The following is a 27,709-nucleotide window of genomic DNA, read 5'->3' as shown; positions in this document are numbered from 1 at the left end:
CTTAGCTCATTTCCCTCATTTCCCACTTGGACTTAGGCGATTTTTGAGAGCATCTTGAGAGGGGTTCCATCAACATCAAAGAGGTTAGTGATTCCCGTGTATTTTGAGTTAAATACTTGGATTATACATAGATTTTAACATGGAAATTCATGAAAATTTGTAAAAATTTGGGGTTTTGGTGGAAAACCTAGAAATTGGCATTTTTGGATTTTGACCATGAGTTTGGGCATGAAATTGAGAATAATCTATATATTTGAGTTCGTGAGACTATGGGTAATGTTTATCTTCAAAAATTTTCGAAATCCGGACACGTGGGCCCGATGGTGATTTTTATCGACTTTTCGAGCGGAGTTAGGAATTGTTGTAAATTGGATTATAATGAGTATTAGAATATATATTTATGGATATGCACATTTATTGACTAGTTTTGGAGCGATGGGCATCAATTTGAGCTGTTGCAAAGGCTTTGGAATTGGTTATGAAATTTCGGAGCGAGGTAAATTTCTTTTCTAACCTTGTAAGAGGGAATTAACCCCATAGACGAATTGAATTGAAATGTGCTTCTATTTGTGGGGGCAACGTACGCACGAGGTGATGAGAGTCCATATGTAGCTACTAATTATGCTATTATCCGGGTAGTCTAGGACCCATACCATGCTATATTTACAATGTTGTACCCTACTTGTTAATTTAATTTGCTTAAATCATATTGAAACTTGATAAAGAAATTGTAAAAGGTTAAACTTTATTTTCTTAACCGTTAATGAGAATTTGGTATTCCCTTGAATAATTGCCCCTTAATAAATCTTGAATTGGTTGTTGTAAATGTATTTTCTCTTTTGTGGAGCGGGCCGAACACCTCAGTAGCAGATAGATGCATCTATTGTTCGTGCCGTTCGACCCTCGGCAGTGCACAGTTTAAATATTATGTTGGATCGAGCCGTACGACCTCGACATAATTTGCGCATGATAAATCTTTGGAACCAATTATATTTGATATTGCTTCTTTGGCTTGAGATATAAATTTTTAAATGACGAGAATGAATTTGGAAAAATTTCCTATTAATAAAAGAATTGCCCACTCACTTTTTGTTATTGAGTTTACAGCTGTTTCATACAATCCATGCTTAAGTATAATATCAGTATTTATTGTTAGCCCTTAGTAAGTGTCGGAGTCGATCACTCGTCACTACTTCTTCGAAATTAGACTAGATACTTACTGGGTACGCGTTGATTTACGTACTCATACTACACTTGCTGCACATTTTTGTGCATGTGCATATATGTCTAGTAGATTTGTGGGCACTGAGGCACGACTATTTTGGGGACTTAGGTGAGCTGCATCCCATATTGCGAATTCACAGCACACAGAGTCTCCATCAGAGTTATCTACCCTCTCTTGTCTAATTGTACTTTTAGACAGATGTTGTAATTCTAATATATTTTCTAGTTGATGCTCATGTACTTGTGACACCGAGTTTTGGGGGTGATTATGGGCTGTTCAGTATTGTAGTTGTGAAAATACTATCATTTACTTTGTAAAGTCTATCTCTTACTACTTAATTGAAGGAAATTATGATTTTAAAAAAATACTAAAATGAGTAATTAAGTTAATCAATTATTGTTGGCTGGCCTGACAGCGGTGTTAGGCGCCATCACGACCTCTAATGGAATTTGGGTCGTGACACAGCTGGTGCTGGAATCATAGGCTGCTGACCCTACTGCACTACCTTGTCCCGAAGTCTGGGCCAGAGCCTCCGCACATGACTGAGAGCCCCACACTCGAAACAACCTCTCGGTACGGTGGACTGCTGACCTGAAGTCTTACCCTGATGGCCTGAATACCCACTGGAGAAACCTTGAATAGCTGGTGGATGGCAGGAACTTTCTGGCATGGCGCTAAAATAAGATCGCACCGGAGCACCCCGAGGAGGCGGCAGTGCTGGATATGTGGGCCTGCTAGACTGACCCCTCACAAACTGACCTCTGCCCCCAGCCGGGGCACCTCTGAACTCTCCAGAATAATGAAACCGCTTATCCCTCGTAGCTTGCTCCTGGCTACGATGACGTACACCCTCGATCCTCTGAGTTATCTCTACAACTAGCTCATAAGAAGTCCTTATCTCCATTTCTCGAGCTATAGTAGCCTGGATACCAGAGTGCAAACCTGCAACAAACCTCCGCACTCTCTCCGCGTTGGTAGGAAGTATAATAAGTGCATGGTGAGACAACTCAGAGAATCTCGCCTCATAGTCGGTCACTTACATTTGACCTTGCTGGAGCTGCTCAAACTGAAACCACAACTCCACCCTCTAAGAATGCGGAATATACTTATCCAAAAAAATACGGGTGAACCAGTCCCAAGTCATGGGAGGAGAATCTGCTGGTCTGCCGAGAAGATATGACTGCCACCACCTACGAGCCCTGCCCTCCAGCTGAAAAGTAGAAAAATCCACCCCATGGGACTCCAATATCCTCGTGTTGTGCAATCTATCCCTGCACCAATCAATAAAGTCCTGGGGGTCCTCATGTCGCTCACCTCCAAAGATAGGAGGATGAAGCCTGGTCCACCTATCCAATAGCTTCTGCGGAACGCCGGCTGCAGCTGGTCTGGGCTAAGGTATAGCTGCTGTAACTGGCTAAGCTCCGCCCATGGGTAGTGCGCCCGGGGTCTGATATACGGCAGCTGCATGCCCTGGAGCCTGAGGGGTAAGGATATGTCCTCCCCCTCCCACCTGAGATGTGGTTGGGTCTGTTAGAAATAAACCAGCCTAAGTCATAGTATCCATTAACCGCACTTTACGAACCATGACCTCCTGAAATCCCGGTGCGGACATGAAATCTACCGGGGCTGGCTCTGCTGGAGGCATCTCGCCCTGCTCCTCAATAATAGGATCCTCTACTGGATCCACTGTCATGACTGGAACAACTCTAGGACTCCCTCGTCCTCTACCATGAGTTGGAGCCCTCCCTCGGCCTCTTCCCCGGCTTAGTACCACATTAACTGCATGATAGGAGATGAAGAAAGAGTAGTTTCCTAACACCCTATAGCCTCTCTAAGATAAGTACGGATGTCTCTGCACCGATCCGTAAGACTCTATTATGCCTGCTCATAACTTGTGAGACCTACGTGAACCTAGTTCTCTGAGACTATATTTGTCACGACCCAATTTCTACTATGGGCCGTGATGGCGCCCAACGTTACCGCTAGGCAAGCCAACAGTGAATTAAACCATGTTATTTATCTTTTAATAAGTTTTCAAGTAATTAAATTCTATTCAAAAGGAAATTAAGGAGTGGAAAATTTGATAGTAATATAAGTGCTCCAAAACCATAAAGTCTACTAGTGTGTATGCCACGATCTGGTGTCACAAGTGTATGAGCAACTAGTAGAATATACAAAACTCTAACTACTGTCCGAAATAAAGTAGACAGAATATAAATACAAAAGAGAGACTCTAGGGGCTGCAGAACGACTCAGGAAGCAGCCACCACTAGGCGTCGGGATATCTGGGATGCGCGTCGGTAGGACCGCCATATGCACCTGCCTCAGATCATGCACGATTAGTTCAGAAGTGTAGCGTGTGTACAGAAACAACATGTACCCAGTAAGTATCTAGTCTACCCTCGAAAAAGTAGTGACGAGGGATCGACATCCACACTTACTATGGGCTAACAATAATAATACCGAAATTCTAAATGAACATGAGTTATGTAAATAATAATAACAACTCAATGACAAGCAGGAATGAATAATAATTTCACATTTAGTAATATCCAAGTCAATTTCATGTCATTAATAATCAAAACCTCACAAGCCATAAAGTAATATCAAGTATAATTAGGCTCTAAGTGTTATTAAGCATGATTTATGCCGAGGTCGTAAGGCCCGATCCAGAATAATGTGTACACTACCAAGGGACGTGTGGCACAAACCATAGATGCATCTATTCTACTGCCGAGGCATTCGTCCCGCTCCACAAGAAGAGATGATACTTTAGGAACATCCGATTTAAAAGTTATTACGAGGCTAATACACAAAGAAGCACAATTTCTATTAATGGTCAAGTAACCCGCCAAAATTCAAGTAAGTGAAATTCTGTCTTTTGCAATCCTTTTATCAAGTTCCATTATAATTTAGGCAATTAAATTAATAAATAGAGCACAAACATGACAAGTATTTCATGATTTGGGTCCTAAACAACCCGGGCATAAGCATAATTAGTAGCTACGCACGGACTCTCGTCACCTCGTGCGTACGTAGACCCCCACAATTAGAAGCAAATATTAATTTAAATCACCTATGGGGTAAATTCCCTCTTAAAAGGTTAGGTAAGAGACTTACCTTATCTCAAAGCTCGCTTTTCGACCTCAAATTACTCTAAAGCCTCAACTCGGTGCCGAACAATCCGAAACTATTCAAAGGCTGGGTGCTTCAGTTATGCACCCAAGGCTAAACGACTTCTGCACATCGTCTGAATTGCTTCGCATCTGCGGAAAAATCATCGCAGATGCGGACCTTCCCCAGTTGGCTTACTTCTGCATCTGCGGACCACTGGCCCGCTTCTGCGACGCGTGTGTCGCACCTGCTTCTTTGGCCGCTTCTGCGGTTCCTTCCATCGTGCAGGTGCACGCCAAGTGCCGCTTCTGCGAGCTCGCACCTGTGGCTGCCCTCCGTAGGTGCGATTGCACCAGAAGCTGGGTGTTTCAGCTATGCACCCAAGGCTAAACGACTTCCGCACATTGTCTGAATTGCTCCGCATCTGCGGAAAAATCATCGCAGATGCGGCCCTTCCCCAGTTGGCCTACTTTCGCATATTCGGACCACTGGCTCGCTTCTGCGATGCGAGTGTCGCACCTGCGTCTTTGGATGCTTCTGCGGTTGCTTCCATCGCGCAGGTGAGTGCCAAGTCCCGCTTCTACGAGCTCGCACCTGCGGCTGGCCCTCCGCAGGTGTGATTGCACCAGAAGCTGGGTGCTTCAGCTATGCACCCAAGGCTAAACGACTTCTGCACATTGTCTGAATTACGTCTGCCCCTGCCCCCCTTAAAACCTTCAAGGTGACAACTTCCAATATTAAGCGCTGAAATGCTCTCGGGTCATCCAAACCCCGATCCGAACATACTTCGACTACTCGGAATGACTTAAAATTTTGCGTGCAAGTCTTAAATTACCATAAGAAACTATTCCCAGGCTCAAAATCCCAAATGGACCTCGATAACATCAAAATCTACTCCAAACCAAATTTAAAGAACTTTAAAACCTTTAAGGTGCCAACTTCCAATATTAAGCGCCGAAACGCTCTCGGGTCATTCAAACCCCGATCCGAACATACGCCCAAGTCCAAAATCATCATACAAACCTATTGGAACCGTCAAATCCCGATTTCGATGTCGTTCACTCAAAATATTGACTCAAGTCAAACTTAGCCTTTTTAACCAACCTTAAGGAACCAAGTGTTCCGATTTCAACCTAAGCCCTTCCAAATCTCGAACTAACCATCCCCTTAAGTCATAAAACAACAAAAGCACATACAGGGAGGCTTATTTAGGGAAACAGAGATCTAGAAAGCAAAACAACCGGTCGGATCGTTGTAATATTCCTCAAGGAAGGTCAGACGAGATAGTAATAAAACAAAATAACACTTTAATAGCATTACTTTTAGAAGTTAATAAAAAATTAGATAAAATTATTAAGGACAAAGAATTAAAATCTTAAATAAAAAATCCAAAGAATAGAGAGGTAGAAGATTTGATAGAACAATTAAAAAAGGTAGAAATAACACCCCAAAAGGAACGACCTAAACTGGTAAGAAAACCTAAAAAATAGACCTTTTTTCAAGTAGGTCAAGAATAACAAACGAAGAAAGACCCAAAGTAGGTAATAATATGTTATCACGAATCATAACCAGAAAGAGACAAGAGGAGAATCAACAATTAGATAAAATAATAGATATAGATAAAGATATACAGATTTTCCAACAAAATCAACTAAGGTTACTCAACCCAATAACATTATATGATGTAGGATATTTTTCAAATAGCTCACAATTATATAGATATTATCGAGAAGAACAGTTATCGGCCATAGGAAATAAGGTTGCAACCCTAAACCTAATTAATCCTGAATCAGTAAGACAAATAAGAAGTTAAAAAAAAAATTTAATACATATGGGATTAATAGTAATAGGATTACAAGGACTAACTAGAAAGAATTTAGGAACTAAAGTATTGGTTGTACTATATGATGATAGATGGTCAGATTTAAAGAAATCTATAATAGGTTTAACGAAAGTAGATATGACAAATAATGGAGGAATATTTTACATAAGCCCAGACTTTACGATAAACCTGACAGAATTTGAAAAAAAAAGAATTAAAATAGGAATACAGACAAAAGGATATGAAGAAATGAACAATGAAAATAATTTTTTAATATGTGTAGGGTTCATAGGAAAAATAGCAACTAATAGTAATGCAAAATTTAAAATTAAAGTAGATGATGTAGTAGAAGTAATGGTAAATAAAGGAATAAAATTAATAAAACCATAAAGATAAACCCAGAAGAATATGCAGGATTGAAATGGAATTTAGAAGAGTTTGCAAAACCAAAAATACTAAAACCAGAATCTCATTTAATGCATACAAACTCTAAAGGTGAAACCTCAATTAGATTTATAGATTATAATTATATTACTCAGAAAGAACTAGATGATGAAACTGAAAGTACATTAGAAAATACTGAATTCATGAACATAGAAATAACACAAAATGACTTTGAAGTAGATACGGCTTTAGAAGAAGCACGAGATCTCACTAAAAAGAATAAAAATAGGACTTTCCAATGTAAAAATGTAAACTAGAGAGATTAACCTTAGGAGAAACAGAAGAACATTTTAAGAACTGTGAATTAAGGACAGATAATTGGGGATATAGAGCAGAAAAATATTTCACAAAAGAAATTAGAAAGCTTTGATAAAACTTTAGGAGAAATGCAAGATAGTTATGAAGACAGAGAAACAGATTCCTTAATAAACCAAAAAGAATTAATGGAGTCAACTAGTTCTAGTCAATTTCAGAGAATAACCCAATAAAGTACAGTAGATACTAGTACAGGAAATGTACCTAGAAGAAGGGTATATAGAATAGGACAATAAATAGAAACAGAAAATATAAAACCAGCAGAAAAAAGAATGCCTATAGAGGAATCTATTAGATTACAAGAAGGAAGTAATAAAGGCAAACTATTAAATATAGCTTCCCATGATCCACAAATGTGGAACTCAGTAATAGACCTTTGGAAAGGTATAGTAGTAGCAGATTATATAAAAATATATCACAATACATATGCGGAAACAATGTATAAATATATGAAAAGTTTCTTAGGAGAATCAACAAAAGGAATATGGGAAGCCTATAAGTCCGAATTCTAACAAGAATTTCAAGCTTTAATAGTAATGGGACCAAATCCTTTTAATTTCACAAATAAAATACATAGTTTAATAATACGAGAAGATCCAAATAGTGGATTAGTTAATTTACAAAGAAATGCATTAATTAGGTTAGAAAAATTAAGTATAGGTAGTTGGCATTACATAAAAAAATTCTTAAATGATTATTTCTATTATTGTACTATCAGTGAAAATGCGTTTGACCAAGAATTAGGTAAAAAGTTATTTAAAAAATTACCAGGGGCTCTAGGCAGAGAAATAGAAGAAAGATGGTACAAAAGAGAAGGAGTAATACAAAACCCGAATGCAAAATGGTCTATAGGACACAAAATACAGCACATAATGAAAATATTACAAGAAAAATGTACACTTATACAAATACAAAAATAACTAAAACAAAATGATATGAGTTTTTGTAAGAATATAGTATACACAACCCAAAATTATGTCAAGGATAAATGTAAAAAGAAAAAATATAGAAAATATAAGCCTCAATATAATAGAGGTTATGCTAGAAAGAATTATTATCTTAGAAAATCATCAGCTAAAAAACCTTATCTAGTGTCACGACCCGAAATTTTCACCTTCGGGACCGTGATGGCGCCTAATATTTCACTTGCTACGCAAGCCAACGTTAGAATAATTTTAACTATTTTTAAACAAATCAAATTAAATGGATGTCAATTACTGAAATAAAGTGCGAAAGAACATAACAACCGAATCATCCAAATACATCCCCGAATCTGGTGTCACAAGTGCACGAGATACTAGAATAATACAAATAAAGGTCTAAATAAAATTCAAACTATTTGAGAGATAATACACAACTAAGATAAAGTATAAGGAGACTTCAGAACTATGGACGCTATGCAATTATACCTCAAGTCTCCTCAGGGTAGCTGAATTCGAGCAAGACAATGGTACGCCGCTGGGACCAACTCCAAAATCTGCACAAGAAGTGCAGAGTATAGTATGAGTACAACTGACCCCATGTACTCCATAAGTGTCGAGCCTAACCTCGGCGAAGTAGTGACGAGGCTATGACAAGACACATACGTAAACAACCCGTGCAAGTATATACATATACGAAGCAATATTGAACACAATAATTAACAAATTTTTACAAATTTGAGAGGGAACATGTAAAGGGAAATGGAATAAAAATTTCAGCCAGGGAAGTGTCACGTAGCATCCAGATAATTCACCAACAACAAAATATGTAGCTGAAATATAAAAATGGCACGGCACCACCCTTCGTGCTTTTACTCTCATCCTTCCCATGAAATGATAAATAAATAATATGAATGGCACGACATCACCCTTCGTTCTTTAACTCTCTTTCTTGCCACAGTATGATGAATAAATAATTTAAATGGCACGGCATCACCCTTCGTGCTTTAACTCTCTTCCTCACTTTATAAATCAATAAATAATAATGTGAAAATGGCACGTCATCACCCTTCGTACTTTTACACTCTTCCTCATCATGGCAATGATAATATAAATTTGGAAGAGTATTTTAAATGCGGGGATCTATACTTATCAATCAATTTAATACCAGAAGACCGACCTCTCCTTCCAAAATATTCAACAATAATTTCATGAATAATGATCAAATAAACAATAATAAACTTAACCAGGAATATCTTAATTAAATAGGAAATTATTCACAATGAACAAATTTCACCTGCATGCTTTGACTCAACCACAACGCATAACTACTCGTCACCTCACATATACGTTGTACCCGCACATTAAATTACGTAGCAAATAGACAAACAAATCTTACTCCCTCAAGTCAAGGTTAACCACGACACTTACCTCGCTCTGCAACAAACTCAAGATTCCAATAAACCTTTGCCTCGCGAATTGGTGTCTGAATACCTCGAATCTAATCATAAACAATTCAATATACTCAGCATGAATTATAGAAACCAATTCTATATGAAAATACTAATTTTTCCAATTAAAATTTGAAATTCAATTGAAAAATCAACAGTGGGGCCCACATCTCGAAACCCGACAAAGTTACAAAATATGAACGCCCATCCAACCACGAGTCTAACCATACAAAATTTACCAAATTCCGATATCAACTCGACCTTCAAATCCCCAAATCTTATTTCAAATCTCTAGGCCCAAATCCTCAAATTTCACCTAAAAAATACGTAATCTAGTCGGAATACTCAATGATAATTCAATATTATTGACTAACAATGATCACAAGTGACTTATCTCAAGAATTCCCGTGAAACCCCTCAGAAAAAGTGCCCTAAACCGTGTGTTTGAAGTCCAAAAATGAGAAAGAACCTCGGAACACCTCGTTTTAACACTGCCAGTGTTTTCGCATTTGCGAAATTTTAACCACTTCAGCGCAACCTCTTCAGCGGTCTTTCTTCCGCTTCCGCGCCTCCTTCGCTCCTGCAGACTCGCTTCTGCGGACCTTACGCTTCTGTGATGCCCCGTCCGCATCTGCGGTCTCGTAGGTGAGGAAATTCCTTCGCACCTGCTACCACTGCCTCGCCAGTCCACTGCCCGCATCTGCGAGAAAAGTTTCGCAGGTGCGATTGCATCAGTAGGCAGCAACTTCCAGCTTTGTTGTAAGTCCAAATTTTTGATCCGCTAACTATCCAAAACTCACCCGAGGCCCAGGAACATCTACCAAATATACTAACAAGTCCTAAAACATCATACGGACCTACTCGGGGTCTCAAATCACGTCGGACAACGTCAAAACTATAATTCGCACCTCGATTCGAACTTAATGAATTTATGAAAATTTGAATTCTAAAACTCGCACCGAAACACGCCAAAATAGTCAGGAATAACCTAAATTTTTGCATGTAAGTCCCAAATGACATAACGGAGCTATTCCAACTTTCAGAATCGAAATCTGAGCCCGATATCAATAAAAGTGAATTTGTGGTCAAACTTTGAAATCTTAAAGCTTTCAAACTTCTAATTTTTCAATAAATGGCGATAACTCAAGCTAGGGACCTCCAAATTAAATTTCGGGCATACGCCTACGTCCCAAATTATGATACGGACCTATCGGAACTGTCAAAACACTGATCCGGGTCTGTTTGCTCAAAATGTTGACCGAAGTCAACTTAAGTGAGTTTTAATGTAGTATTTCACATTTTTATCAAATTGTTCACGTAAAAACTTTTCGGAGAAAAATATACGGACTACGCACGCAAGTCGAGAAATGCTAAATGGTGCTATATGAGGTCTCGGAGCACAGAATTGAATGTTAAATTTAAAGATGACCTATTGGATCATCATATCTAGATAAAAACAGACATGTTAGAAAATACAGGACAGAGAAAAATTATAAGAATAAATTAGAATGTTTCACTTGTGGAAACATAGATCACTTAGCAAATACATACCCAAAAAGGATCAATAGCAAGACAAGAAATTCACAATTAATAGAAGATTTTCAAAAAACCTTAATAAATGTAGACAGATATATGTCAGATAATGAAAGTATATACTCTGTAGTAATTATAGATGTAGAAGAACAAAATCAACTAGACTCTTCAGAATCAGAGAAAGACGAATTAATAAATGAGATAGGAACAGAAAATAGTTGGATTTAGAAGAAATACACGTAAACACATTAGTAAATATATCTGAAGAATGTAACCATGAGTTTGAAAAAAAAAGGATTAGATAGTAATCAATGTTTCATATGTAAATGGTATCCTAGTAAAGATAAAAGAGCTAAGTGTAAATTATGTTATTTAGAAAGATGCGTTATATACGTAGAAAAAGAATATGAAACAAAACTAAATAAAGAAGAAAAATACAAAGAGATAAATGATCCTACACTTAATTTAAGAGTAACGACATTAAAAATGAGAATAAATGAATTAGAAAAGAGAATACAAAAATTCAAAAGAGGAAAACAAAAATTGGAAGAAAGTGAAGAAAATACAACGGAACCCCTACATGATAAAGAACTAATGAGCATAGAAAATTATGATGTACTGGTATGTAATGAGGATAAAAAATTAAGTACAATAAAAATACCTGTGAGAATCAAAATAGAGGATTACGAAATAGAGACATTGGCCTTAGTAGATTTCGAATGTACAAAGTGTATAACAAATAAAAATAGTTCCACAAAATTTAATTAAAACCCTAGATAAACCAGTAACAACAATGCAAATGGACGGAACACATAATATATATAGACATTATATAGATAAATCATAAATTAGTTTTGTAAATACATGTTTAGATTTTTATAAGACTAGCTACAAGGTAGATAAAATATGGGGTAAGAGACTCAAATATAAATGTAGATTTTGTATTAGGATCAAATTTCATATTACATAATAATGACAGTTATTTACTCAGTAGAGATGGAGTAATAACACCAGTACAAACAATAAATACTGAAACCAAAATAAGAACACCCCTGAAATCATACCAGAAGGACCTGCAAGAAAAACAAAAGGAATGTTGTAAAGAATGTAAAAATAAAAATACATGTTGTAAAATAAAGGAAGAATCTAAAGTTTTGCTATTAGAAGATGATGAAAATCAAGATATATTAGAAAAAGATTTGTCACGACCCAAAATTCGCATGTCGTGATGGCACCTATCTTAATACTAGGCAAGCCGACTGTAACGACCAGACCAGTCATTTTGATTTTAGAACCACGTTCCCCTAAATAAGACACCCCGTACGTGCTTTTACTGTTTTATGACTTGCATAGATAATTAGTTCGGGATTTGGAAGGGTTCGCGTTGAAATCGGAACACTTGGTTCCTTAAGCTTGGCTAAAAAGGCTAAGTTTGACTTCGGTCAATATTTTGAGTAAATGACCTCGGAATCGGGATTTGACGATTTCAATAGGTTCGTATGATGATTTCAAACTTTGTCACGACCCGAAATTTCCCACCGGCGGGACCGTGATAGAGCCTAACATTTCACTTGCTAGGCAAGCCAACGTTAGAGAATCATTAAACCAATTTCTTATTCCTATTCAGTAATTAAGAATAACTAACTAAGATGAAATATAATAACTGCGGAATGTCATAAAACTGGATTAATTACTACCTCCCAGATCTGGAGTCACAATTCACGAGCATTTAAGAATTTACTACAAGTAATAGTCTGAAAGAAATACAACTGTCTGAATGAAAGAAAACAATAGGACAAAAAAGAATAGACGGGGACTTCAAGGTTTGTGAACGCCGACAGATCTACCTTGAGTCTCCGGACAACGGACCAATAGAAAATCTCGATCAACCTGAGCCGGTATCAAAATCTGCACAGAAAGTGCAGAGTGCAGCATCAGTACAACCGACCCCATGTACTGGTAAGTGTCGAGTCTAACCTCGGCGAAGTAGTGACGAGGCTAGGACAAAACACCCACATATAACATGAACAATATAATCGTGCTAGTGGCAACAACAGTAAGTAAAGCAATAACGCAGAAATAATGGGAAGGGGACATACAGTGGGGGAATACAACATAAAGAGTGAGAATAATAAAAAGACAGAATTAAACAGAAAATCCTTAAACGAATTGAGCAATTAAAACAACAAAGGAAAACTGCATGGCATCACCCTTCGTGCTGTTACTCTCAACCTCACCAAATAAATAAATAAATAGAACGGCACGGCATCACCCTTCGTGCTTTTACTCTCAACCTCACGCAAATAAATAAATATAACGGCACAACATCACCCTTCGCGCTTTTACTCTCAACCTCACCAAATAAATAAATAGAATGACACGACATCACCCTTCGTGCATTAAACCTCTCATAATATACACGGCATCACCCTTCGTGCTTTACACTCTTCCTCAGAATATAAATAATGCATGCACGGCATCATCGTTCGTGCTTTACACTCCTCCTCACAAATCACAGGATCAATAACAACAGATAGATAGGAGTACCACAAAGAAACTAGTATTTTACCCATAATCAATAGCACAATGTAATATTAACCTTGAATTAATATTCGAAAGTTACCAAATCTCAGTGAAACCTTATATAAGTCACCCAACATTTCAAATAACCCGCTAAGCATGGATAGTAGAATTTAAGGCTACAAAATAGAAGAGAATAGAATTTCACTCGCATGTTATGATTCGACAACGATGCATAGATGCTCGTCACCTCACCTATACATCGTATTTAACAACCAAATAGAAAATGAACACATAATACCTATTCCCTCAAGCCAAAGTTAGACACGACACTTACCTCGCTCCAAAGGACACTTAATTCTCAATCACAGTTTTTCCTTTGGAATTCACATTCAAACCACTCGTATCTATTCAAATATGACTCAATAATATCAAATATTACTAAAGGAATCAATTATATTTCATAAATTAAATTTCCAAAATTTTTCTCCAAAAAGTCAAAAATCGACCCTGGGCCCGCTTGGTCAAAACCCGAGGTTTGGACCAAAATCCTTTTACCCATTCACCCCTAGCCCGAATATGTAATTAGTTTTGGAATCCGACCTCAAATTGGGGTCTAAATCCTCAAATTTCCGAAATCCCTAGTTTCTACCCTAACTCCTAATTCTACCATGAAAACTCTAGATTTTAGGTTGATAATTCATAAAATGTAATGGGTAATTGAAATAAAATGGTTTAGAATCACTTACCAACACTTTGGGGAAGAAAATGACTCTTGAAAATCGCCTCTACCCGTTTGGTTCTTGAAAAATGTTGAAGAAATGGCTTAAACCCGTGTTTGGAGTCTGTTTTAAGTCACTGGACAGGCCTTCATCGCGTTTGCGAGAGGTCTGTCGCGATCGCGATGCACAGCGGCCTAAGGCCTTCGCGTTTGCAAGTCTTTCTACACGTTTGCGTAAGGCAACTCCCCCCAAGCCTTCGCGTTCGTGACCCAGTGGACGCATTCGCGTAGAAGAACAAGACCCCCCTCCCCTAGGTCCCTTAAACTATCGCGTTCGCATGACAACCGAGCCTCTCCCGGCTCGAACCACCCAACTAGCGACCGACACCGCCTACCATATAATGCCTCATAGGGAGCCATCTGAATGCTCGACTGGTAGCTGTTGTTGTAGGCAAACTCTTCAAGGGGCAAGAACTGATCCCACGATCCTCCGAAATCTATAACACAAGTGCATAGCATATCCTCCAAGATCTGAATAGTATGCTCGGACTGCCCGTCCGTCTGAGGATGAAATGATGTGCTCAACTCAACCCGTGTACCCAACTCATGCTGAACTTCCCTCCAAAAGTGCGAGGTAAACTGTGTACCTCGATCAAAAATGATAGACACGGGCACACCGTGAAGACGGACGATCTCCCGAATATAAATCTCTGCCAACCGCTCCGAGGAATAGGTAACTGCCATAGGAATGCACTGACTTAGTCAGCCTGTCCACAATAACCCAAACTGCATCGAACTTTTTCTGAGTCCGTGGGAGTCCAACAATAAAATCCATATTGATACGCTCCCACTTCCACTCAGGAATATCTAACCTCTGAAGTAAACCACCAGGTCTCTGATGCTCACACTTTACCTGCTGGCAATTTAGGCACCGAGCTACATAGGCAACTATGTCCTTCTTCATTCGCCTCCACCAATAATGCTGCCTCAAGTCCTGGTATATCTTGGCAACGCCCGGGTGAATAGAATACCGAGAACTGTGAGCCTCCTCAAGGATCAACTCACGAAGTCCATCCACATTAGGCACACAAATACGACCCTGCATGCTCAAAACTCTGTCATCTCCAACAGTAACCTACTTGGCGCCACCGTGCCACACTTTGTCTCTAAGGACAAGTAAATGAGGATCGTCATCCTGCCGATCTCTGATGCGCTCAAACAAAGAAGACCGAGCAACTGTACATGCGAGAACACGTCTGGGCTCAGAAACATCTAACCTCACTAACTGGTTGGCCAGGGCCTGAACATCCAATGCTAGTGGTCTCTCACCAACTGGAATATAAGCAAGGCTGCCCATACTGGCTGACTTTCTACTCAAAGTATCGGCCACCACATTGGCCTTCCCGAGATGATACAATATGGTGATATCATAGTCCTTCGATAGCTCCAGCCACCTCCTCTGCCTCAAATTGAGTTCCTTCGGCTTGAACAAATACTGCAAGCTCCAATGATCAGTGAATACCTCACATGGCACGCCGTAAAGATAGTGCCTCCAAATCTTCAGCGCATGAACAATGGCTGCCAGCTCTAGATCATGAACATGGTAATTCTTCTCGTGAACCTTTAGCTGCCGTGAAGCATATGTAATAACCTTGCCACCCTGCATCAATATCGCACCCAGACCAATACGAGATGCGTCACAATATACTGTATAAGATCCTGAACTTGTGGGTAACACAAATACTGGTGCCATAGTCAAAGGTGTCTTGAGCTTCTGAAAGCTCGCTTCACACTCGTCTGACCACCTGAACGAGGCACCCTTCTGGGTCAATCTGGTCAACGGGGTTGCTATGGATGAAAACCCCTCCACCAATCGACAATAATAGCCCGCCAAACCCAGGAAACTACGGATCTCTTTAGCTGATGTGGGTCTAGGCCAGTTTTGGACTGTCTCAATCTTCTTAGGATCCACCTGAATACCCTCTGCTGATACAACGTGACCCAAGAAAGCAACTGAACTCAACCAAAACTCGCATTTTGAGAACTTAGCATATAACTGGCTGTCTTTCAGAGTCTGAAGAACGATCCGAAGGTGCTGCTCATGCTCCTCTCGACTGTGGGAGTAGATCAAGATATCATCAATAAACACAATTACCCAAGTAGGGTTTGAACACCCGGTTCATCGAATCCATGAATGCTTCTGGGGCATTTGTCGGCCCAAATGACATTACTAGAAACTCACAATGCCCATACCGAGTCCGAAAAGCTGTCTTAGGAACATCAGATTCCCTAATCCTCAACTGATGGTAGCCAGATCTCAAATCAATCTTTGAAAACACCTTGGCACCCTGAAGCTGATCAAATAAATCATCAATCCTTGGCAATGGATATTTGTTCTTGATGGTGACTTTGTTCAACTGCCGATAATCTATACACATCCTCATTGATCCATCTTTCTTCTTTACAAACAACACCGGTGCACCCCAGGGAGAGACACTAGGTCTAATAAATCCCTTATCAAGCAAATCTTGCAACTGCTCCTTCAATTCTTTCAACCCTGGCGGGGCCATGCGATATGGCAGAATGGAAATAGGCTGAGTGCCCGGAGCCAAATCAATGCAGAAATCAATATCCCTGTCGGGTGGCATCCCCGACAGGTCTGCAGGAAACACCTCTGGAAACTCACGAACAACCGGCACCGAATCTATGGAAGGAACCTCTGCACTAGAATCACGAACATAGGCCAAATATGCTAGACACCCCTTCTCGACCGTATGCTGAGCCTTCACATAAGAGATAACCCTGGTGGAAGAATGGCCAAGATTCCCTCTCCACTCTAATCGAGGCAACCCCCACAAGGATAAGGTCACTGTCTTGGCATGCCAATCTAATATAGCATGATAAGGTGACAGCCAATCCATACCCAGTATGACATCAAAATTAACCATGTCAAGAAGTAGAAGATCTACACGAGTCTCAAGACTCCCAATGGTGACCACAAACGAACGATAAACCCGATCTACAACAATAGCATCTCCCACTGGTGTGGACACATACACAAGAGCACTCAAAGAATCACGGGGCACAACCAAATATGATGACACATAGGAGTAAGTAGATCCCCGATCAAATAGAACTGAAGCATCTCTACTGCAAACTGAAATAGTACCTGTGATAACAGCGTCAGATAACTCAGCCTCAGGCCTAGCTGGAAAAGCATAACACTAGGGCTCGGCCCTACCACCCTGAACTACGTCCCTGGGATGGCCTCTGACTAGCTGGTCTCCACCTCTAACAGCCCGACCTCCACCTCTAACAGTCTGGCCTCTACCTCTGGCTGTATGACCCCTGCCTCTGGCTGGCTGAGCAGGTGGTGCAATAACTGGTGTTGGGACCATGGCCCGTGAACTCTGATGCTGTGAGCTGCCCGTTGCTCGAGGGAAAAATCTAGCAATGTGCCTCGGATCACCACAAGTATAACATAACTTCGGCTGCTGTGACTGCTGACCCTGAAGCTGGACCTGTTGACCTGAATAATCACCCTGATAACTCTAGAGTGGAGGTGCACTAATAGGAGCTGGTGGTGCACTGTAGGCTAGCTGGTCGGAATAATGCATCTGAGGGACACGACCACCTGAGGCATCGTGGGATGCCTGGAGCGCTGAATGAAATGGCCTGGGAGGATGGACTCTACCAAAAGTACTCCTACCTCTAGGTGAGGCATCGCTGAACTCACCAGAATGATGAGGTCTCTTGTCAGACCCCTGACCTCCCTGAGTAAGAACCAGTTCGACTCGTTTGGCGACATTAGCAGCCGCCTGAAAAGAAATCTCACTCCCAGTCTCCTTAGCCATCTACAATGTGATAGGCTGAGCAAGTCCATCAATAAACCTCCTCATCCTCTCTCTCTCGGTGGGAAGCAGAAGAATGGCATGACAAGCCAAATCCACAAAACAGGTCTCATACTGAGTAACAGCCATACTGCCCAACTGGAGAGGCTCAAGCTGACGGCGATGCTCCTCTCTCAATGTGATTGGCAGAAACTTCTCTATGAAGAGCTGAGAGAACTGGTCCCAAGTAAGAGCAGGTGACCCAGTTGGTCTGGTCAACAAGTATTCTCTCCACCATTTCTTGGCGGAACCAGTCATCTGAAATGCAGCAAAATCGACCCCATTGGTCTCCACTATACCCATGTTTCGTAGAACCTCGTGACAGCTGTCAAGATACTCCTGGGGATCCTCTGAAGGAGCGCCACTGAAGTGAATAAGAAAGAGCTTGATAAACCTGTCCAACCTCCATAAAGACTCAGAAGACATAGCTGGCCCATCTCCGACCTGTGCCGCAATAATCGACTGAACTAATCCGACTGGCTGAGCTGCTGGAGCCTGATACTAGGGAGCTATCTGCTCTGGAGCGGGAGTGGTGGGAGTCTAGGCTCCTCCTCCAGCCTGAGAGACTACTGGTGCCATGGGAAATGCGCCAGTCTGGGACACACTCTCCATAAGGCCCATCAAACAGACCAAAGTATCCTGAAGTACTGGGGTAGCAATGAACCCCTCCGGAACCTGAGCTGGTCCGACAGGAACATTCTGGACTGGAACCTCCTCTTCAAGCTCTATCTGACTGTTGGGGCTGCTGATCGGGCCCTAGGCTGAGCCCTGCCCCTGCCTCTGGTACGACCTCAGCCTCGACCTTTGCCCCGCGTAGGAGCTGTCATTGGAGGCTCTGGCTACTGCTCAACAGAGGAAGTGGTACGTGTTTTCGCCATTTGCGAGAGAATAAGAGTAGAATAGTTCAATCAGTATTGAGAAAGCAAATCGCACGTCAGAGAAGAATAGAAGTGAACCTTGTTCCTAAACTTCATAGCCTCTGGAAGATAAGTACAAATGTCTCCGTACCGATCCTCTAGACTCTATTAAGCTTGCTCGTGAATCATGAGACCTAGGCAACCTAGTGCTCTGATACTAACTGTCACGAACCGAAATTTCCCACCGACGGGACCGTGATGGTGCCTAGCATTTCACTTGCTAGGCAAGCCAACGTTAGAGAATCATTAAACCAATTCCTTATTCCCATTCAGTAATTAACAATAACTAACTAAGATGAAATATAATAAGTGCGAAATGTCATAAAACTGTATTAATTACTACCACCCGGATCTGGAGTCACAATTCACGAGCATTCTAAAATTTACTACAAGTAATAGTCTGAGAGAAATACAACTGTCTGAATGAAAGAAAACAATAGGACATAAAAGATAGATGGGGACTTCAAGGTCTGTGAAAGCCGACATATCTACCTTGAGTCTCCGGTTAGCGGACCAATAGCAAATCTCGATCAACTTGAGCCGGTATCAAAATCTGCACAGAAAGTGCAGAGTGCAGTATCCGTACAACCGACCCCATGTATTGGTAAGTGTCGAGCCTAACCTCGGCGAAGTAGTGACGAGGCTAGGATAAGACACCCACATATAACCTGAACAATATAATCATACTAATGGCAACAACAGTAAGTAAAGCAATAACGCAGAAATAATGGGAAGGGGACATACAGTGGGGGAATACAACATAAAGAGTTAGAATAATGAAAAGATAGAATTAAACAGAAAATCCTTAAACGAATTGAGCAATTAAAATAGCAAAGGAAAACTGCACGGCATCACCCTTCGTGCTTTTACTCTCAACCTCACCAAATAAATAAATAGAACGGCATGGCATCACCCTTCATGATTTTACTCTCAACCTCACCCAAATAAATAAATATAACGGCATCACCCTTCGTGCTTTTACTCTCAACGTTACCAAATAAATAAATAGAACGACACGACATCACCCTTCGTGCATTAAACCTCTCATAATATACACGACATCACCCTTCGTGCTTTACACTCTTCCTCACAATATAAATAATGCATGCACGGCATCACCGTTCGTGCTTTACACTCCTCCTCACAAATCACATGATCAATAACAACGGATAGATAGGAGTACCACAAAGAAACCAGTATTTTACCCATAATCAATAGCACAATGTAATCTCAACCTTGAATCAATATTTGAAAGTTACCAAATCTCAGTGAAACCAGATATAATCACCCAACATTTCAAATAACTCGCTAAGCATGGATAGTAGAATTTAAGGCTACAAAATAGAATAGAATAGAATTTCACTCGCATGCTATGACTCGACAACGACGCATAGATGCTCGTCACCTCACCTATACATCGTATTTAACAACCAAACACGTAGAAAATGAACACATAATATCTATTCCCTCAAGCCAAAGTTAGACACGACACTTACCTCGCTCCGAAGGACACTTAATTCTCAATCACAGCTTTTCCTTTGGAATTCACCTTCAAACCACTCGTATCTATTCAAATATGACTCAATAATGTCAAATATTGCTAAAGGAATCAATTATATTTCATAAATTAAATTTCCAAAAATTTTCTCCAAAAAGTCAAAAAATCGAGCCTGGGCCCGCTTGGTCAAAACCCGAGGTTCGGACCAAAATCCTTTTACCCATTCACCCCCGAGCCCGAATATGTAATTAGTTTTGGAATCCGACTTCAAATTGGGGTCTAAATCCTCAAATTTCCAAAATTCCTAGTTTCTACCCTAACCCCTAATTCTACCATGAAAACTATATATTTTAGGTTGATAATTCATAAAATGTAATGGGTAATTGAAAGAAAGTGATTTAGAATCACTTACCAACACTTTGGGGAAGAAAATGACTCTTGAAAATTGCCTCTACCTGTTTGGTTCTTGAAAAATGTTGAAGAAATGGCTTAAACCCGTGTTTGGAGTCTGTTTTAAGTCACTGGACAGGCCTTCATCGCATTCGCGAGAGGCCTGTCGCTATCGCGATGCTCAACGGCCTAAGGCCTTCGTGTTCGGGAGTCTTTCTACGCGTTCACGTAAGGCAGCTCCCCCAAGCCTTCGCGTTCGCGTAGAAGAACATGACCCCTCTCCCCCAGGTCTCTTAAACTATCGCGTTCGTGTGAGACAGATCGCGTTCGCGAAGGTTACCACCCCCAATGGTTCGCGTTCACGACCAGCCCTTCGCATTCGCGAAGAAGAAAATTCCCCTGCTCCCATTTTACCTTTGACGTTTGCGACACTACCTACGCGAACGTGAAGAAGGGCACACCAGAACAGCTGCTGCAGCAAAAATCTCAGATTTTCTAAGTGCAAATCACCCCGTAGCCTATTTGAAACTCACCTAAGCCCTTGGGGCTCCAAACCAAACATGCACACAAGTCTAAAAACATCATACGGACCTGCTCGCATGATCAAATCACCAAAATAATACCTAAAACTACGAATTTAGCACCAAATAAAATGAAATTCTCAAAAACACTATAAAAATAGAACGTCCGAATCACGTCAAATCAACTCCGTTTCTCACCAAATTTCACAGACAAGTCTTAAATATCATAATGAACCTGTATTGGGCTCCGGAACCAGAATACGGACTCGGCACTAACAATGCCAAACATCAATCAATTCTTAAAGACAAATAATTTCCAAACTTTTAATTTTTATCAAAAATTCACAACTCAAACTAGGGACCTCCGATGTCGATTCTGGGCATACTCCCAGGTCCCATAATTCGATACAGACCTACCGGGACTATCAAAGCACGGATTCGGGCCCATTTACAAAATATGTTGACCGAAGTCAACTAAAATTAACTTTTAAGGGAAAAATTATTATTTTCATTAGTTTTCAACATAAAAGCTTTCCGGAAACCTACCCGGACTGCGCACACAAATCAAGGAGGGTAAAAATGAGATTTTTAGGTTTAAGAGTGTAGATTCGAGTTCTAAAATATAATATGACCTTTTGGGTCATCACAGACTTGGGCATATGTTCGGATCGAGTTTTGGATGATTCGGGAGCGTTTCGACGTCTAATAGTGAAAGTTGGTTCTTTGAAGGTTTTGATGTTCTTTAAATTTAGTTTGGAGTAGGTTTTGGTGATATCGAGGTTCAAATGGGATTTTGAGGTCGGGAATAATTCCATATGGTGATTTAAGACTTGCACGCAAAATTTGGTGTCATTCCGAGTAGTTTAGGTACGTTTCGGCGCATTGGGAGTTGATTGAAGAACTTCAAGTTCATATTTCTGATTCAATTGGTTTGGGATGCGATTCTTTGTTTTGATGTTGTTTTGGGCGTTCCGAGAGTTCGAGCGAGTCAGTTTTATGATTCAAAACTTGTTGGTATGTTCGGGCGGGTCCTCGGGGGTCCTAGGTGTTAATCGGCGAGGGTCGGACCAAGTTGGGACTTGGGAGCAACAGCTGAAGCTCCCAGCTGCTGGTGTAATCGCACCCATTCTTGGCCAGCCGCAGGTGCGAGCCCATGACCGTAGAAGGATCCCAACATGGGCTGCCCAGCCATCTCAGAAGCGGCAGAAGGACCGCACCTGCGAAGGCGCAAGTGCGAAGGCAGGCATCACTGGAGCGGGTAGTGTCACGGGTGCGCTCTTTTTTTCGCTGGTGAGTGTCCATAGGTGAGATCGCCTGAGTGCAGAAGCGGGAGGGGGAAGCCTGGCCTTGGCCCGCACCTGCACAATTTTTGTCTGCAGAAGCGGAATCGCAGGTGCGGCAGTGGCACCGCAGGTGCAAAGATCGTTGAGGGCAGACCACTTTATTTAATACGGGACTTAGGAATTTTTGCTAGTTTCTTACACTTCTTGGGGGTAATTTTGGAGCAGGTTAGAGAGGGATTTAATCAACTAATTGAGGTGAGTAATTCCTACCAAATGTGAGTTAAATACATAGCTTATGGGTAGATTATAGCATATAAATTAGTGGAAACCATGGGTTTAGGTGAAAACCTAGATTTTTGATAAAAATGGGATTTAACCACGAAATTGGTTATGGAATTTAGTAAAAATAATTTATTTGAGTTCACGAGGTTATGGGTAACAACTTTCTTCAAACATTTCCTGAATCCGGGCACGTGAGCCCGGGGGGAGGGGTGAAGTTTAGGGATTCTTCAAATAGGCTTGGGAAATCACTTTGATGGTTAGGATATTAATTTTTCAATGTGTATTGATCATTGTTGTTTAATATTTGACTAGTTTCGAGTCGTTTGGCACCGAATTGAGGGTTTGAGCACAATCGTGGACCGGGAAGTAGGCTTTGAGACGATGTAAGTCTCTTTTCTAACCTTGTAAGAGGGTATTAACCCCATAGGTGAATTGATTAATATGTTCTCCTACTTGTGGGGGCTAGGTACGCATGAGGTGACGAGAGTCTATACGTAGCTACTAATTATGCTATTGTCCGGGTAGTCTAGGACCCATATCATGCTATACCTACAATGTTTGCTGTCACGACCCAAAATCTCACCCATCGTGATGACGCCTATCTCAATACTAGGCAAGCCGACATTCTCAATAAACCACCATATCTCTTAAGTTTGAAAACATAATATCTAAATTTAGCGAAAGAAAAACTCACAAATACATATATAAATATTCCTAAAACCTGGTGTCACTGAGTACATGAGCATCTAATATGAATACAAGTCTGGAAAATATGGTACATATTAGTCTGAGACCAAATGCAGTAAATAAGGAGATAGGGAAGGAGAGGCAAGGTCTCCGAAACACGGCAGCTACCTCAGAATCTCTGGAAAATCAACTGTGCGAAAGAAATCAACACTCGCTATGGCCGGGAACTGCTGAATCTGCAGACGAAGTGCAGGGTGTAGTATGAGTACAACCAACTTAGTAAGTAACAATAATAAATAAGGAACTGAAGATAGTGATGAGCTACACAGTTATAGTTCATTTTTAGTAATTCCAGCAAAGAATAGGCATGTTTCAAATCCAGCATTTTAAGTCAAATCAATTCGATACAGTTCAAGTTCATGTATTCTGGATATAAAAATCTTTCAGAAAATTTCACAATAATGACAGATAGCAACTAAGTGCAACAACCAATAAAAAGTAAGTACAGCCTCTCAGGACAACAATCACTCACTGGGCTCCCAGCCCCCAACACTCACACTCAATGGGTACCCGCGCTCACTGGGGGTGTACAGACTCCGGAGGGGCTCTTACAGCCCAAGCGCTATAATCTGCACGGACAACTCACATGCCATAGTATAAATATCTGGATCTGCACGGACAACTCACGTGCTGCACGGACAACTCACGTGCTATAGTATAATGCAAGGATCCGCACGGACAACTCACGTGCTGCACGGACAACTCACGTGCTATAATATCCCGCACGGACAACTCACGTGCTATAATATAATATCTCACAATCAGGCCCTCGACCTCACTCAGTCACAAATCTCTCCAGTCTCTCGGGCTCTCAATAATCATGAAATCAGCCCAAACAACAATTATATGATGCATCAATAATGAACAATAGAGACTAGGATAAAATAATCAAGTAAACTGTGACTGAGTACAAAACAACAATTAAGCAGATAGTTCAACATGTACACGACCTCTGTGGGTTCCAACATTACCAACATATAGCCTAAACATAGTTTCTAACATGACTTACAGTCAAATTTCCACAACACATAGAGAACACATAGCTAACAATAAGTTATTCAACTTCCCAGTTTCCACGGGACGGACCAAGTCACAATCTCCTTGGTGTACTCCCACACGCCCATCACCAAGCATGTGCGTCACCTCCAAAAAAATCACGTGATACAAAGTCCGGGGTTTCATACCCTCAGGCCCAGATTTATAAATGTTACTTACTTCAAAATGTGAAATTCTTTACTCTGCTATGCCTTTGCCTCTCAAATCGGCCTCCGAATGCCTCGAATCTAATCACAAATAATTCGTTTCATTCAATAAAATTTATTGGAATTAATTCCATATGAAAATATAAATTTTCTATAAAAATCCGAAATTTAGCTCAAAAATCACCTTTGGGGCCCACGTCTCGGAACCCGACAATAGTTAAAAAATTCAAACACCTATTCCGATACGAGTTCAACCATACCAATTTTATCAAATTCCGATAATAACTCGACCTCCAAATCTTAAATTTTCGTTTTTTGAAGATTTAGCAAAAATCTTCATTTCTTCCATTTACATCCGAAATAAATGATGAATATAACCATATAATCATGAAGTATAATCACTTTCGGATATAGAACACTTGCCCCAATTCATATGGTGAAATTCGCCAAAAACATCGCTTCAATCCGAGCTCCATAGCTCCAAATATGTTAAAAATGGTTGAAACCTTGAAATATAGCTACTGCCCAGGTATTTACTCTTCGCGATCGCGGAAAATGCTTCGCGATCACGCAACACAAAAGTTTTCAACCCCAAAATTGCTCTTCGCGATCGCGGAAAACAAACTCCCCAACTCTTCCGGATAGCCTCTGGTATAATGGTCATAACCTTTTGTACAAAACTCCAAATTGAAATTGGTTTAACTTTCTGAAAACTAGACACCAAGGTATATAACTTTTATTTGTTACTCATCTTACCAATTCCTTATAGATTACTCGATATAAGCTTCCAAAGTCATCCCTGTGCAACTGAGATTTTCAAACTCTTCCCAGATAGCCTATAGTTTATCTACCATAACGTTTTATACACAATTCCAAATGACAAATGGTTTACCTTTCTAAAAACAAGACATCAAGGGCTACAATTTTTATTTTTGGATCATCTCCAAATTCCTTATAGATTGCGAGATATAAGCTTCCAAAGTCGGGTCAGTGCAGTAGAGATTTTGTTCTTCGCGATCGCGAAAGAGCTTCCGCGATCGCGATTCACAAGGCCCCAAACTGCTGTTTGCTTTTCGCGAACGCGACCAAATGTTCGCGATCGCGATGCACCTCTGTAAGCAGAAACCAGCAATTAAAAATGTCCTAGAAATGGTCCGAAACCACCCCGAAACTCACCCGAGCCCCTCGGGACCTCAACCAAATATACCAACAAGTCCTAAAACATCATATGAACTTAGTCGAAGCCTCGAATCACATCAAACAACGCTAAAACCATGAATCGCACCTCAATTCAAGCCTAATAAACTTTGAACTTTCAAATTCTATATCTTGTGCCGAAATACATCAAATCAATACGGAATGACTTCAAATTTTGCACACAAGTCATAAATGACATAACAAAGCTATTTCAATTTCCAGAATCGGATTCCGATCTCGATACCCAAAAGTCAACCCCCCGGTCAAACTTTCCAAAATTTAACTTTCATCATTTCAAGCCTAATTCCACTACGGACCTCCAAATAATTTTCCGGATACGCTCCTAAGTCCAAAATTACCATACGGAGCTATTGGATTCATCAGAATTAAATTCCGAGGATGTTTACACATAAGTCAATATCCGGTCAATTATTTCAACCTAAGCTTCCAACATGAAAATTCATTCTTCCAAGCTAACTCCGAAATACCTTAAAACCAAAATCAACAATTCACACAAGTCATAATACCTCGTGGAAAGTTATTCAAGACTTCAAATAGTTGAAAGGAGCGTAAATTCTCAAAACGATCGGTCGGGTCGTTACAATCTCCCCCGCTTAAACATACGTTCGTCCTCGAACGAGCCAAGAGTTGTTCTTAACCTTCAAATCTTTATACCACCTTACCCCGCACATACCCGGGGGTGATCTCACGTCACCCTATTCTATATAGGCTTGACCACACAATCTAACTGAAAATCATTAATTTAACCTTAGCCCAAAAACCTTGGAGCCAAATTTCTAACATCCAGAATTCTTTTCAAGACCCGAATCTCACATCTACACATTGTATAAGCCTGAAGAAGCTGTATATAACCATAACCATAATCCCAGATATAATTGCATAACATACTACACAACTCGCATACTCGTAATACCATTTCTGATCACAGTAACTACTCAAAACCAACCAAGTACTAGTATAAAACCTCATATCAAGCCAAACCTCATTCCAAAAACCTTCGTACACTACTGATAATAAAAGAAACATGCAGAAATCTCATGACCCCTTATCAGAGCAACAAGTCATGGAGCTCTCTCGCCCTAACCATAACCATAATCACTTTCTAAGCCGACTTTCAATATTATCCTCCCGAATATACCGTAATCAAACCTGATAGTACCAATTCTAGGCTCAATGACCTTATATTATTAAACACAAATATCCCATAGACACGTCACATCAATATAACTCAAGCCACAACTGCGCAATATGTGTACTCAAATATGGGAGATGTCTCAAGGAAGAGAACTGTATTGCAAGTTCAACAAGCACCACTACAACCACAATCTTACAACTAACTCCTCAAATTTAGTGAAGAGGATAACCGTAGGCGCATATGCACAATTGTAGAGGAAGAAAATTAATAAATAGGATAAATTATCATAGAAATAAAATTCTTACACACGGCACGGACAACTTACGTGCCAATAATATGAATCGCCCGATATGGTCACAGGCCTCCAGTCCCATCATATCATACATGAGCAATTAAAGAAGTACACTTGTATATGATAATGAAATAAGATTCTCATGCTCCTGGACTGGTATAAATAGCATGCCATAGTGTAAGCATGTGCAAAGTCTGCTATCACACTTCAAATCGGCAATTTTTCTTTTAACGCAGAATTAGTAACTACCCCGTTTATTTAGGGAATCA

The sequence above is a fragment of the Nicotiana tomentosiformis genome, chromosome 7 (genome assembly GCF_000390325.3).
Source record: "Nicotiana tomentosiformis chromosome 7, ASM39032v3, whole genome shotgun sequence".
NCBI lineage: Eukaryota > Viridiplantae > Streptophyta > Magnoliopsida > Solanales > Solanaceae > Nicotiana > Nicotiana tomentosiformis.
The sequence above is the reverse complement of the archived record's forward strand: the minus strand, read 5'-3'. Positions refer to the sequence as shown.